The sequence below is a fragment of the Staurois parvus genome, unplaced genomic scaffold, assembly GCF_062004578.1.
Source record: "Staurois parvus isolate SC_StPar_1 unplaced genomic scaffold, SC_StPar_1.0 ptg000414l, whole genome shotgun sequence".
Taxonomy (NCBI): Eukaryota; Metazoa; Chordata; class Amphibia; order Anura; family Ranidae; genus Staurois; species Staurois parvus.
This window is the reverse complement of record NW_028318210.1, coordinates 4,899,372-4,913,406: the sequence shown is the minus strand read 5'-3', so window position 1 is coordinate 4,913,406 and position 14,035 is coordinate 4,899,372. Positions and strand designations below refer to the sequence as shown.

Below are 14,035 nucleotides of genomic sequence, written 5' to 3'. Positions count from 1 at the left end.
TTGAAAATGGTGCTCTGCTTAATAATGTGGAACACCCTCCTTTTAGTAGCTTTTCCTTAAATTGGGCTCACCGGCCAATCTAATTATCACAGGTGTCCGAGATTGTTTTCAGTGATCAAAAGAGCCCCGACACACAATGCCATCCATGAGTTACACTGAAAAACAAAATATTTCATCCTTGTGACACTTAAATAGAACTTGCATAATAATTTGGAACACGGTGTATATGGTCAATTCTACAAAAACTGTCATGAGGATTGGAATAGAATGTAAAGTCGCGCTCAGTTGGGTAGAGTTCCCTCCAGACGTCCGCCAGCCCCGCCGTCCTCGAGAGAGCGCATACGTTCCTCTAGCACTAAGTCGTGAGAAGGGGCCGACCCCTGGTCATAGCGCCTATCCAATGTGGAATCCAAGGTAACATTGGAATCTCCCAAAAGGAGACCCTTGGAGTGTTGGGAGACAATGGTGCAAAGATGGGAAAAGAATTTGTTGAAAGCGATTGGGTGCATAGTAAGAGACAAAGGTAACCTCCTGATCCCAGAGGGTGCCCTGCAGAAGCAAGTACCTACCTGTGGGGTCCGCTATATTCGGAGCACAGACAAAAGGAAGATTGCGCTTGAAAGTACACCCCAGCGTTTCTCAGGGGCCAAGGCTGTGTAAAGGTGGGAAAGTGAAGCGAAAGATACCGTGGAGCAGAGGACTGAGAAAACCTGGTCTCCTGTAAACCTACCACGTCAATTTGTTGCGATTTGAGGTGATGAAAAACTTTAGCACGCTTCTGAGGTGAATTGAAACCTTGAACGTTTTGTGAGTATACTTTCAGAAGGGGTGAGGCCATGGCGGTATCAGCACTGCACGCTCAGCAGAAAAAGCATAGGTTGGCCAACAGTTATTTCCAATGGTGTTCGGACCATGGCATCCCGAGACCCTGCATGAGGATAAAACAAAAAAAAAACAGAGAAGAAGAGAAAAAAAATAAACAAATATATACAGCAGTACAAACGTGTCACGTCAATGGTGACATGCATCCTCCTACACCTGAAGGATATCGCTTGGGGGGTGGCTCTACCACCGGACACATGGCTGCAAATGAAAACATCAAAAACATAAGCCCTCTGGGGGCAAAAAGCAATAAACACAGTATAACGGGATACCAAAGTAATAAAGAGTTCCAGAAGTGAGCACATCCACAATAACCTCCCGATAGAAACCCCAGCTAAACTAGGGGGCCAACCCCCATCAGGAAGACAGCTACAGGCCACCGTAGAACCACTACACAGCCCAAGTGGTGCCCCACCTCCCAATAGGGCCAACACCCGGTCAGGCCCACCTCTCACCCCGAAGCCCGAGGGAACCAGCACCCCATACCCAAACGGGAACCCGAAAAACAGCACCCATGGTAGGCCAAGACAGCAAAGTCATAATCCGCAAGTCCAGGAGGAGACCCTCCCCCCCCCCCCCCCCCCCCCATTCAGTGATGGAACCCAAGGGAATGGGTCGGATCAGGCCTAGCCTGGAATGCTAACAACTGGAAAAGCCCTAAGGGCCAAACTCGCAGTCCCATCAGGAAAGTCCAACGGTGAAACAAAACGCGGGAGATCCAAGATACATTCTCAGCCCGGAGAAGAGCAGGAGGGACTTGATCGTTGAGAGGTCTGAGGGAGGGCCCTCTTCCTGTTGGACGACCGCTCCCAGAGGCGGCCCGGTGGATCGGCCTCGCTGGGGATCCACTTGAGTGAGCCGGGCTCTGAGCAGCGGCCTCCGGCGGAAGAAGTTGCAAAGATTCCAGGAGCAAATGGGCCTCCCCCGGCGTAACAACAGAGTGACTGCAGCCCTAGTAGTTGAAGGTGAGGCGGAACGGAAAGCCCCAAGCGTATTTAATTCTGTGGTTCACCAGGATCAAAGTGAAGGGCTTCAACTGACGTCGCTTCTGCAGAGTGGTCTGGGAGAGGTCCGCAAAGAGCTGGTAGCGATGTCCCTGGAATTTGAGGTCTGGTTTGTTTCTGGCCGCCAAGAGGATGGTTTCCTTAGTGCGGTAGAAACTTGATTATGTCCCTTGGGGGCCCATCCGGTCTTCTGGGGCCCAATGCACGATGAATGCGGTCAAATTCAAGCCGGTCGATGGGAATTGCGGCCGTCAGCTCCTGAAACAGAGCAGTAGCGGTGAAGGTGAGATCTGTGACAGTTTAAGGTATACCCCTTAACTGCAAATTGCCGCGATGGGAACGCTAATTCTTTCTTGAGGTCATGCAAGTCCTGCTCGTGACCCTCAATGACCGTAGCCGCCGCATCCATTTTTAATTTATCTTCAAGATCATTCGTCCGATTGCCCAACTCTCGAATTTCATGCGAAAGTCAGTTGGCAAGCTTGGAGGTAGCGGAGGACAGTTCTGACTGTAGCATCGCCTTGAAACGGTGCAGAAGCTCAGCATCCCTCAGACCTGGAGGGGAAGACCGCAGGTATGCTTCTGATACCAGGTCATCTTCACCCCTAGGATCCAGCCCACCCGTGGGTAGTGGTGGCGGGGGACCCGAAATCGTGACTGGGGCTTCAATTGCGGCTTCCGGCGGAAGTCACGATCCCGCGGCCGGGGCTCTGGAACTCTCCGGCATGCCAAAAATCGAGGCCGCGGCTTCACCCGCGATCTCCAGCGGGTAGGCCCCAAACTTTGAAACGGTCTGCCAGACACTGGAAGCGCATAAGATGGCTGATTTTTTTTCCCCATCAGGGCACCAGGGGATGGGGCCAGGAGAGGTTGGAGGGAAGGCCAGAAATCGACCTTAAAGGGGTTGTCCGAGTTATGTAAAAAAAAATATAGCACTGTAACTCTTATGGTCAGCAATATAGATATTAAGCTACGCAAGTTTTTGGGAAAAAAAATTCTATTTCCTCATTTCCCTAGTTTTTCTTCTGGCCCTTTGTTGTTTGCAGGTAAACAATCTCTGCCCTTCCCGCCCTGCAAAGGGGGTGAATACAAGTGCTGCTCTGAGTGACATGTCTGACTACTGGGATACTTAGCAGCATGCTGTATGTGTAAGCCTCAGCCCTGAGTCTGTGTTTCTAATAGTAGAAGGGGATAATCTTTCCTGAAGAATCCAGTGGGAGGGAGACACAGGGCAGATAGCAGCAGCTCCGGTCAATGCAGGGGGGCGTGGCCAGCACTGTGATGTCTCCTGTACAAACACAGAGCTGCTCTCTCCTGCAGTCCACACTTGTGCATGAATCACCATCAGGTTCTTGGTTCTAGGCTGTTCACACTTTTTCATCGCAGTTCGTGTTAGCGCGTCATTCTTCAACCGTTATGTTATGGCTCCACGAAAGTATATTCGCTAGACAGTTTCTGTTTCATCTGTGGTGAATATACAGTGTTGAAGCAACAGCAGAATATTACAGACTTTGTGAAAAAAGTATACTTTGGACTAAAAATTGGAGATCAAGATAAAGTTTGGACGCCTCATAAAGTGTGCAAACTGTGTGTTAAAGACCTCCGAAACTGGTTCAAGGGTAAGAAAAAAAATCTTTCCGTTATGGGATTCCTATGGTATGGCAAGAGCAAAAAAACCATAGTGACGACTGTTACTTTTGTTCATACGATGTGAAAGGGTTTAATTCCAAATGGAAGCATTGCATTTCATACCCCAATCTTCACTCAGCAATTCGTCCCATCCCCCATGGCACAGATATACCAGTACCCAAGCCCCCTGCTACCTTGGAAGAGCTACCTAGCTCCGATGAAGGTGAAGTCATACCTGAACCAGATGACGAATCAAGTTCTGACTTTGAAGATACAAGACCAAAATGGTTTTCTCAGGAGGAGATGAATGATTTGGTAAGAGACTTGAATCTTCCCAAAGATGCCGCTGAGTTACTCGGATCAAGGCTGAAAAGCAGGAATTTATTGTTGCCGGTGTCATCTTCATGGTTCAGACATCGTGAAAAGGAGTTCGTTCCTTACTTTGCCCAGGAAGACAAGTTGGTTTATTGCATAGATTTCAAAGGTCTGATGGGTCAATTTAAAATCCAATATGATTCAGAGCAATGGTGTCTTTTTATAGATTCTTCAAAAAGAAGTCTCAAAGCAGTTTTACTCCAACGTTGGTTTTTACGCTTCCATTACCCGTAGGTCATTCCGTACACTTGAAGGAAACCTACGAAAACTTGGAATTGGTTCTTCGTAAACTTAAATATGAAGACCATGGTTTGCAAGTGTGTGGGGACTTGAATGTCTTGTGCATGCTGCTCGGGCAACAAGCTGGATATACCAAATACCCTTGTTTTCTGTGCCTATGGAACAGTCGAGACCGACAAAGTCACTGGACCAAGAAGAGTTGGCAGCCGAGGGTGCTAACAGTCGGTGAAAAAAATGTCCTCCGAGAAACTTTGGTACCTTCTCATAAAGTTCTTCTACCACCTCTCCACATAAAATTGGGAATGATGAAGCAATTCGTAAAATCACTTCCAAGAGATGGAGAATGCTTCAAATACTTGGTCACCAAGTTTCCAGGCCTGTCGGAGGCAAAATTGAAGGAAGGTGTGTTCATCGGACCAGACATTAGATGGCTTGTAGTTGATCAAGAGTTTGTCAATACCATGACGGATCCTCAAAAAGAAGGCTGGATTGCATTTAAAGAAATTTTTAAGCAAGAACAAAGATCCTCACTACAAAAAGATCGACGGACGAATGCTGAAAGCATTTCAAGCTTTAGGTTGCCTGATGAGTTTGAAAGTGCATTTCCTCCAGTCCCACCTTGACTACTTTCCTGAAAATGTGGGAGCTGTGAGTGAGGAACAAGGTGGACAATTCCACCAAGACATTAAAGAGATGGAAAGGAGATACCAGAGAAAATGGAGCATTACAATGATGGCATACTACTGTTGGATGCTTCAGAGAGACATTCCAGATGCTACTCACAAGCGTAAATGCACCAAGAGAAGCCTCGCAGGGAAGACGAATCGAGTTTAGTGTGTGTAGGTGAGCTCATTTCAGTTCAAAAAAGGATTTTCATGAAAAGATTGTAATAACTTTTTAATTTTATAACTCTATTTCCATTTATTTTGAGGTATTGCCTTATTTAACATAGTTACCTAAATTGTCAGGAAACGAGATGTCCTATGACAAAATGGAGGTCATTTTCGTATTCAGTGCACCAAAAAACATAAAGATTATGTGGAATAACCAAAACCGCTTTTTAGAAATTTTTTTGCAGACCTGTGAATTGTAAAACTGGGAACCAGGATGGGGACTGGCTAGTATATACTTGGAAACTTAACACCTCATGTGATGCCTATCCATTATATGTGTGACTCTGCCTCCTTTAAAAATCTTGATGGAGAAGGATACCACTTGAAATATCTGCGCACCAGAGACATCAGTCTCCTTATGTTCCAACAGGAAAGTCCCAGACTTAGAAATCCAAGACTGGTGTTATGATGTTGAAGTTATTGGGCAACTCAGTCCAAAAGATGAACATCTGTACCGCCCAGCGATCAACAATTTAAACTTGAGTGTATGTATAATATTTTTTGAAATTGGGGTTTCAAGTCAAACCTCCTGCACACCAGTATGAAATTCAATGAAATAGTTAATATTTTGCACAACTGTAGGGATCAGGATCTACCCACTAGTAAACTGAAGTAGTCCATAGTAACTAAAATGGAAGCGACATAGTCCTGTGTATAAAGCTCAAATGTGAGTCTGGAAGCTAAAGAGTAATAGATACTTATCCGCCCCAGTCATTGTCCAATAAAGGCAATGTTCACACAGAGGGATCCAGCATGATCAAGAGGAGCACCTGACCGGTTTCATCAGCTCCAACCTGCTCTATCAGAGGTTACATCAGTAACAGTTTACTATGCTTCAGTAATGGACAGAACACAGGAGTGATCATAGAGATCGCTCACTGTATTCATTCAGGAAATAAAGGGGCCAGTAAATGACATATTTCCTTGCCCTTTCGCCCACTCTCCATCCTGAAGCCAGTAGCACTGCGGGGGAAAGGGTACACAGGAAGGCCTGGACATCACGGGAGGCAGGGTTTTACACACTTAGAACCGACCTGCAGTGGATCCGGAGGAAGTAGGAGGCATAGAAGCTAACAGCGCTGCAGGGGGAAACACAAGAAGATTGGTTTCATTAATAAGGCTGTACAGCCATTTCAGCAGATGCCCAGGCCGCCCTTTTTTGAGTTGATCGGGCCCAGTATAGGAGGGCTGTGGGTTCTGTCTTAGTGGCCCTGATAAAGACCAATGGTGCAAAAAGTTCAAAGTAATCTGTGCGGCAGCAGTGAGAGCAGCAGTAGATCTCCATAGTATTCAGGACGCTTGTTTTTAATCAGTGTGTCTATGCATCTTCTTCCTTTTTTTTTTTTTTTTTTTTTTTATTTATTTTTTATTTTTTTTAATGCATGTTCAGTGAGTGCTATGGATTGTTTTTGTTTATCTTCTGTTTCAATGTTTTTATTGAAAACATGCAAATAGGTAACGATTATAGCTAAAGGCCCTTGGTGGCCATGCAAACAGATCTCGCAGCGCAGGTGGGACACAGAAATGACAAAAGTATTCTACATTAGCAACGTGTAAAGTAGGTGTAGCAAGTCCACGTATCCCAGTCCATCAGGAGTGGGGGGAGTGAAGTACAGCCAGTGTGTGGGAAGAATCCCATAAATGCAGTGAGTGGGACAGCATGGGGCTGAAAATTGCCCTCCGATTCTTAGGGGAAACCCACAAAGATCGATAGGGAGAGGCGCACAAGCCTTTGTCTTCAAGGCTATCCACTCTGGTCTATAAGAAGTGGCGTATATTTGGGAAAATTGGGTCAACTGAGCCGCCCTATAATATTTACTGAGGTCTGGGACCCCCAGCCCACCAGAGTCTCGTAAAGTATATAGCATTCGACGTACTCTGTGACTCCTAGCGCCCAAAATAAAGTGCAGTAATTTTTGTTCTGGAACCTATGAAGGTCAGCGGCTGGAAATGCTATGGGTAGGGTACTAAAGAGGATTTTGGGTAGTAATACCATCTTAACTGCAGCAATCCTACCCATCCAGTACCGGGAAGCGAAATATGACTACAGCTCAACGTCCCGCAATAAATGTGTGTGTAAAAAGAAGAAAAAAAAGTGGATAATTTGCCTTATAAAATGTTGCTATGGAAGAAGTCAGCTTAATTCCTAGGTATGGCAAGGAACTTGTCTGCAAAATAAAGCTATATTTGGTCATTTAGACTCTGTAAAGTAGCCCCACGTAAGTTGATGTTGAGGGCCTCAGACTTTTCCCAGTTTACGGCCAAACCAGAAATATTCTCAAATGGAGCCAAATGACCAGTGAGAGATGGGAGAGAGGTGTGTGGTGAAGTAAGAAAGAGGAGTAAATCATCGCAAACCGAGCACATTTATGTTGTTTATACCTGCTGTCTACATCTAAGCTGTCAGGATGGGTCCGGCTGGCTGCAGCCAGAGTCTCGATGATAATTAATAAGAGGAGATGGAGGGCAACCTTGACAGGCGCCGGACGCTTTAGAGATGGGATTGGAGAGGTATCCCCTCAGCCGTATTTGCGCTGAAGGTTTACTATATAGTGTGTGGGGAAACAAATCAGGAATTTGGGGCCGAAGCACCACCTCAAAAGTATTCGAAATAACTATTCGCACGAGATGGTGTTAAATGCTTTCCGGATGTCCAATGAGAGCAGCATGCCTTTTTGGGAGTTGCCTCGATCCCTGGAAGACTGTAAAATAGAGAGGAGATCAATGGCTCTCCTTTATTTGATCGGAAGCTTGCCTATCAGGCACAAACCCAACCTGATCCTTGTGGATATGGTTTGCAATAAAATAGTTTGCCTGGTAGATTAAATTTTTATGCCAAGAGTTTTGAGTCTGTGTTTATCAATGATATTGGCCTGTAATTAAAATACATCACTAAGCTTTTTGTTATGTTTGGGAATGAGGCTGATAAAAGCTCTGTTGGAATCTACTTTCGTCGGATCAACGTTTTGGAGAGCGTTAAAATAAGTCACTTAATGTGGAACAAGGAGGGGAGCAAATTTCTTGTAATACAGGGCTGTGAAGCCGTCAGGTCCAGGGGCCTTTAGCCAACTTTGACTCTTTGATGACCCTGAGGACCTCGGCCTGAGAAATTTTACTGTCCAGGGTCTCCCTATGTGAATCTGATATGGTAGGTAATGGAAGATGAGCTACGAAATCCTCAAAATCCTCTTGAGTAGCGTTGTGCGTGTTGGTTTATAAATTCTGATAATAGGTGTGAAATTCTTTTAAGCACAGTTATGGGATTCTGAGTCAGTGAGCCATTCATTGTTCTATGTTTAGAGATTACTGTCAATAGTGGTTTGGGAGTCAGTTTCCGTGCCAACAGTTTCCTTGGTCGGTCGGAATGTTGATCAAATTTGGCCTGAGACCACCTAAGGGTTTTCTCTGCCTTGGTAGTGAGACATACATTTTAGTTCGAGATGCGTGGCTTCTATTTTATTCCGAAGATCGAGTTGCGGGTTCTGTTTGTTCCTTAAGCAGGGTGGTTAGTTCTGACTCTTTGGTGTATGAGAGCTTTGGAGGTGTTCTTATATCTTGAAGCCAACTGAATAAGGATACCCCGTACGGAGGCTTTATGGGCTGTCCAATTTGTTTGTGGTGAGGTCTGTGTTTAACAGCGAAGAATTCTTTCAGATGCATTTCGGCATCAGAGCAAACAGAGGCTGCGGAGTAGTGATTCATTTAAACGCCAGGAGTAAACCGAATTAGCTTTGCGAAGAGAAGTGCAGGTGGATATAACAGACGAGTGATCAGACCAAGCGACCTCTAGTATTTTGGAAGAGTTAAACAAGGGCACGTTGCGAGAGGGAGTGAAGATGTAGTCTATCCTAGAGTAGATTAGATAAACATTAGAATAATATGTAAAGTCTCACATCTGGAGGTATTAAATTCCCGCCAAACATCAATGAAGCCAAATTGATGTAGTAACTACCCAAATTTTAGTGCCCATCCTGGATGGTTGTAGGATGCGGGACCTCGGGGGCCTCGTCTTGTCCAAGACCGAGTCCAATGCTGTATTAGAGTCCCCAACCTCCCCAAGACCACAGTTCCTTAAAAAATGCAGAGACAGTGTCTGGAAAAGAGACTGGAAAACGCTATCTGGTTGGTGTTAGGTGCATAGAAAGTGAGGAAAGTTACCTTTAGGGTCCTGAGCAACTTTAAGGGGTGAAAAATAAAGCTAATTAGATATGTATACTGTGACTCCCCATATCTGGTGTGTTGGCTAAAAAGAATTGGGGGTAATGACAATGTGCAAATGGGGTCTGATATGTATTGGGGAAGTGAGTCTCCTGTAAGAAAACTACATCTGCTTCCACAGAATAATAGTGGAAAGCTTTTCTACATTTTACTGGCGAGTTCAGACCCTGAGTATTATGGAAGAGGAACGTGATTGGTTTAGGTGTGTTATCGGAAGCCATGAGAGGGGTCCAAAAAAACTAACTTACCCCAGAAAGGCTGGAACCAGGAGGCAATCCGAAAGCAAATCCCAATGGAGAGCGCATGTCGCGTGGGTGGAAAAGGAGGATGAAGACAAATAGAGAAATGATTCAGAGGTGTATGGAGGGAAGCCAAGACCTGCAAGCAGGGAGAAAGATAAACAATATGATAAATGGCAAATTATCATGAACAATAGTAGAGAGGTCAGATTCAGGTATGCCGCAATGGCCACCAAACTTGAACTAAGTACGTCCACATGTAGTGGAAAGAGGTCTGAGTCCACGTCAGTCGATAGTACAGTAGGTGGAGTCAGAGTGGGGAAAAGTGCTCATGCACAAGGCCTGTGCTGAATCTAATCAAAACAGCAAAGTTAACGAAGGCCCTCCAACGTTCCTACAGGTCACTAAAGAGCAAACCAAATGGTAAACAAAATATAATAGGTCAACAGTGCACAGGGGATAAGATTCATCCGTAGCAAAACTAAAGTCCTGAAATGAAAATGTGAAAATGGGTGGGGGGACCAATTATCAATCAAACATGTAGTAAAGAGAGAAACCAGCAGTCCCAGGCAATTGTATCAAGGAGGTCGGGAATTTTGCTATGAACGGCTTCTGATGTTGTGCCATAGTGGTGATAGAGGAGCAGTGGCCTCTGGATGGTTTTTATCTTCCAGGCAAGGCGATTGACGCCGTGGTGTTACAGATGGAGAGGTCGAAATCAAGCCTAAGTGTAGCAATAGAGCATTGCCTTCAGCGAAAGTGGCAAATGAATTACTTTTTTTTTTTTTCTTCCCCCTGGTAGGTGACTGACAAGCGGAAAGGAAACATCCAGCAGTATTTGATTTTCTGGTCTTGGAGAGATTTCAAGAGCGGTTTGAAAGCTTGTCACTTCTGGGCTGTGGCCTGTGATATTTTGGCAAAGATTTGGATATCATGTCCTCCTATCTGGATATTTGGGTTTCCTGAGTTTTTATCATAGTCCGCTCCTTTGATCCCATAAAAGTGAGGCTTCACAGTGATGTCCCTAGGTGGTCCATTTGGTTGAACGGCTGTTAGGGCCCTATGGGCCAGATCCAGCTCTAGTTTATGATCCTGTTCATTAGGGAGTAAGGATTGCATCAGTTCCATAACTGCCGCATGAGTGTCTGTATAGGACTCAGGAGGGCCTCAAATTCTAAAGTTCTTATCTCCAGGACCTATTTTCCAGGTCATCTATTTTAGCCAGGGCCTCTTCCAATATAGTGTGTAATTGAGAAATCTGATTGGTCCTGGAGACCATAGTGTCCAGCTTAGTTTCTATGTCATTGATACGATTACCTAGATCTTTGAATTCTTCTTCAAGTTCAGTGGTGATGCGTTTGCTCGCCTTCTCTAATCCCTGATCCAGCAATGCTGAAAACCTCGCTAGTATGATGGGATCACCAGAGTACTCTGGTTGAAGAAGCTGAGAGTGTTGGGGAAGGGAAAACATGTGGCTCAGAACTTGCATTATGTCTGCTGTGGATGGGAACAATCTCCCCCATAGCCCTATCTAGTGAGGAGCTGGTGGACTGGGAAAGGGGGGGGTCTCTGCCTGGACAGTCATCCTCATATGGCAATGCAGGAGAGGGGGGGATCTTGCTCACCCTGGCTGGAAGAGGAGAGGTTCGGTAATGGTCCAAGGCCTGCCACGTGTCAGAAGCAGAGAGTGGAACTGTGGTGGCTGCCTGGTCTAGGGCTAGATTCTCCTGGAGACGTGCCGGGGCTGTTTTAGACATCCTGACCAAGCTTTTCCCTGCATTGATTGAATCCATGTGGTTGAGCTGTGAATTTTTGGTTCCCAGTCAATTTTCAACCTTTTGCAGTGAGGGCCAACCAGTCAGGAGAGAGCACATCTTTGGGGGATTTGGTGGGGGACTTGTATCACTTATCTGCAGCATGGTGTGTGGTTTTTATTTATTTATTTTTTTTTTTCTGCACTGATTTTTTGACTTTTCAGGACTTTTTGGACTTGATTATGTTTAACAGTGATTTGTAAAATATATTCTTTGCAACATTGATGCATTATTATAGTTGACCGTAATCACAGTGTGAGTGATTTCACAGTGGTATTGAGTCCTCATGCATACTGGATGTTTTTACAGCTGCTGTTTTTGGCTTTTGACTTTTTTTTTTTTTTTTCCTACAGCTAGTAAACCCCCCAGCATGTTATCCCATGTGTCCATTCACACATTGACTGTAATCAATGTTTTTTGGCAGGGACTTTTTTTGGCTGGGGGAAAAAAAAACCCCAGGGCTAGTGGGTTTCTAGAGGAGTTTTTTAGCTGTAAAAAAGCTCTAACGCTGCAAACCGGCGTTTTTGGACTTTTTTTGACAAAAGAACATTTTTTTGGGGGGAAAAAAAAAAACGCTAAATGTGGCAAAACACCACTAAAACCTAATGCAAAAATGCTAAAGAAAGCTGAAAAACAAGTTTTTAATGTGATTTTACACAGCTAACGTTACCAGTGTTATCAAAACACCCCGTAGGCATGGACCCTTATAATTATTTTACAGAATTGATACTTGGTTTTATATTTGTTTCTATATTTAACCGGTTAACACTAAGTGCAGCACTATAACTATTTGTGTATTGGCACCATTTTATACTAGCAGCTGTTTATTTTCACTGTAGCGCACTTATTTGCATTCCTTTTTTTTGGTTTATTTTTGATTTCTAAGAACTACATATCCCTTTGGTTGCTTCTTCTGTCAGCACCTCTGTAGTTCAGACAGCAGGTTTTTGAAATGGATGACACAGTGCATATTCAAAAGGGATGGTTAATGTGTCATTCACTGCTTTCACTACAGTAAGTGTGTGGGATTCTTCAAAATGTAATTGTTCAGATTAGTTAGAGCAGGCTAAAAATACTTAAGTTTATTTTTGAAATTTTGACCATGGATACATATAGAGCTCTTCTATATACATATACATATATCGATACATATAGAGTTATTCCCCCCCCCCCCCTTTTTTTTTTCTTTTTTTTTTTTTTAAAAATACCCAGGCTTTTCTCCCACCTGTACTTCACCATGTTCCATGACTGCCTTGCCTTTACTTTGCAAAATCCCATAATCGTACATTGTCGCCTTTTTATACTACTGACCATGGTTAATACATTATTTGCAGTGGATGTGCACAATTTCTATTGTGTTATAGGCACAGTTTCTTACTAAATCTCATATGCCTCATCCTGAAAAGCAGATTAAATTACACCAAACTGGTATTTATATGCATGTGGCCTGATATTCCCTAAGCCTACTAAAAACAGTTAAACTTTAATACCTGTTGACCTTGAGGACTATGTCAGCTTAATGGCAGTGATGGTGGAGACAGCTAGCAAGAGACAGAATCATTCAGACTACATGCCTTTTTCCTATTTTAGTCTCCTCTTTAGCCAGACAGGATAATTTCACTTTCTCACTGGTCATCTGCTAGCAAGTGAAATTTCTTCCCAGCTCAATGAAGAAGCCATTCTGTTAGGGGAATTGGTTCCCCCGTCTGGACCATACATGTGCAATTTTTTTTTTTTAGTTACATTTTAATCACTTTCCATGCACTGTAATTCAGAAACCATCATTTTGATGCTAAGGAATCTACAACCCCAATTCCAAAAAAGTTGGGACGCTGTGTAAAATCTACATAAAAACAGAATGCAGTGATTTCCAAATCTTATAACCCATATTTTATTCACAATAGAAAATAGAAAGCGAAATGTTTAACCTGAGAAAATGTACCTTTTTTAAGAGGAAAAAATGAGGCACTTTTGAAATTGATGGCAGCAACATGTCAAAGTTGGGACAGGGCAACAGAAAACTGACAAAATGGGTATAACTCTTTGGCCCTACTTTTTCTGTGGGTCACAGGAGTGCTTAGTTCTACACTCCTCCTATGACCTGTATTCTGTTGAAAGCAGGCCAAAGTCTGGTGTCAGCTGACGTCACTCAGCTGGTCTAGACTGGCGGGATCCCGACTTTAACCACTTCCCGCCCATAGGACATACCCATACGTCCTTGGATTGAAGTGGTTCTACAGGGACCATGGCTGCAGTCATGATCCTGGTATCTTTTTTTTTTTTTTTTTTTTTTTTTTTTTAGCCGGTAATGCCGTACAATGTAAAAGCGATTTGATTGACTCAACTGCTGGATTGCTATTAAATGGAGGGGCAAGGCTTCTCCCTTCTGCCATCTCCCTGGTAGGACGGGAGAGCCCGGGACTGAAACTGGCTTACCGTAGAGATGCAAGATGTCTAAGGAACTGGAAGTGACAAGGATTTTCACTCGGATATAAACAAGCCATTACCGGCTTGTGAAAGCATCCAATCAAACAGATCAGGTTTGATCAGATGCTTTTAAGGTCAGGGGAGAGCTGGGATCTAATAGTACATCTCTTGTGATAGCAATAAAAGTGATAAAAAAAAAATTAAAGTGTAAAAGAAAAAAAAAAAAGGAAAAAATTTAAAGCTGAGCATTGTCAGGCTACTTGGCATGTAGAGCAACCTGTGGAGTCCAGGGCCATGGTCCATTTCTATGGTTC

At 44.0% G+C, this 14,035-nt stretch overlaps 1 protein-coding gene across 3 annotated transcripts in view; it reads left to right on the top strand.

Moving 5' to 3' along the window:
* NUMB (NUMB endocytic adaptor protein) overlaps positions 1–14,035 on the top strand; it is a 162,386-nt gene that overhangs the window by 54,264 nt on the left and 94,087 nt on the right. The gene's annotated exons all lie outside the window — the stretch shown is intronic.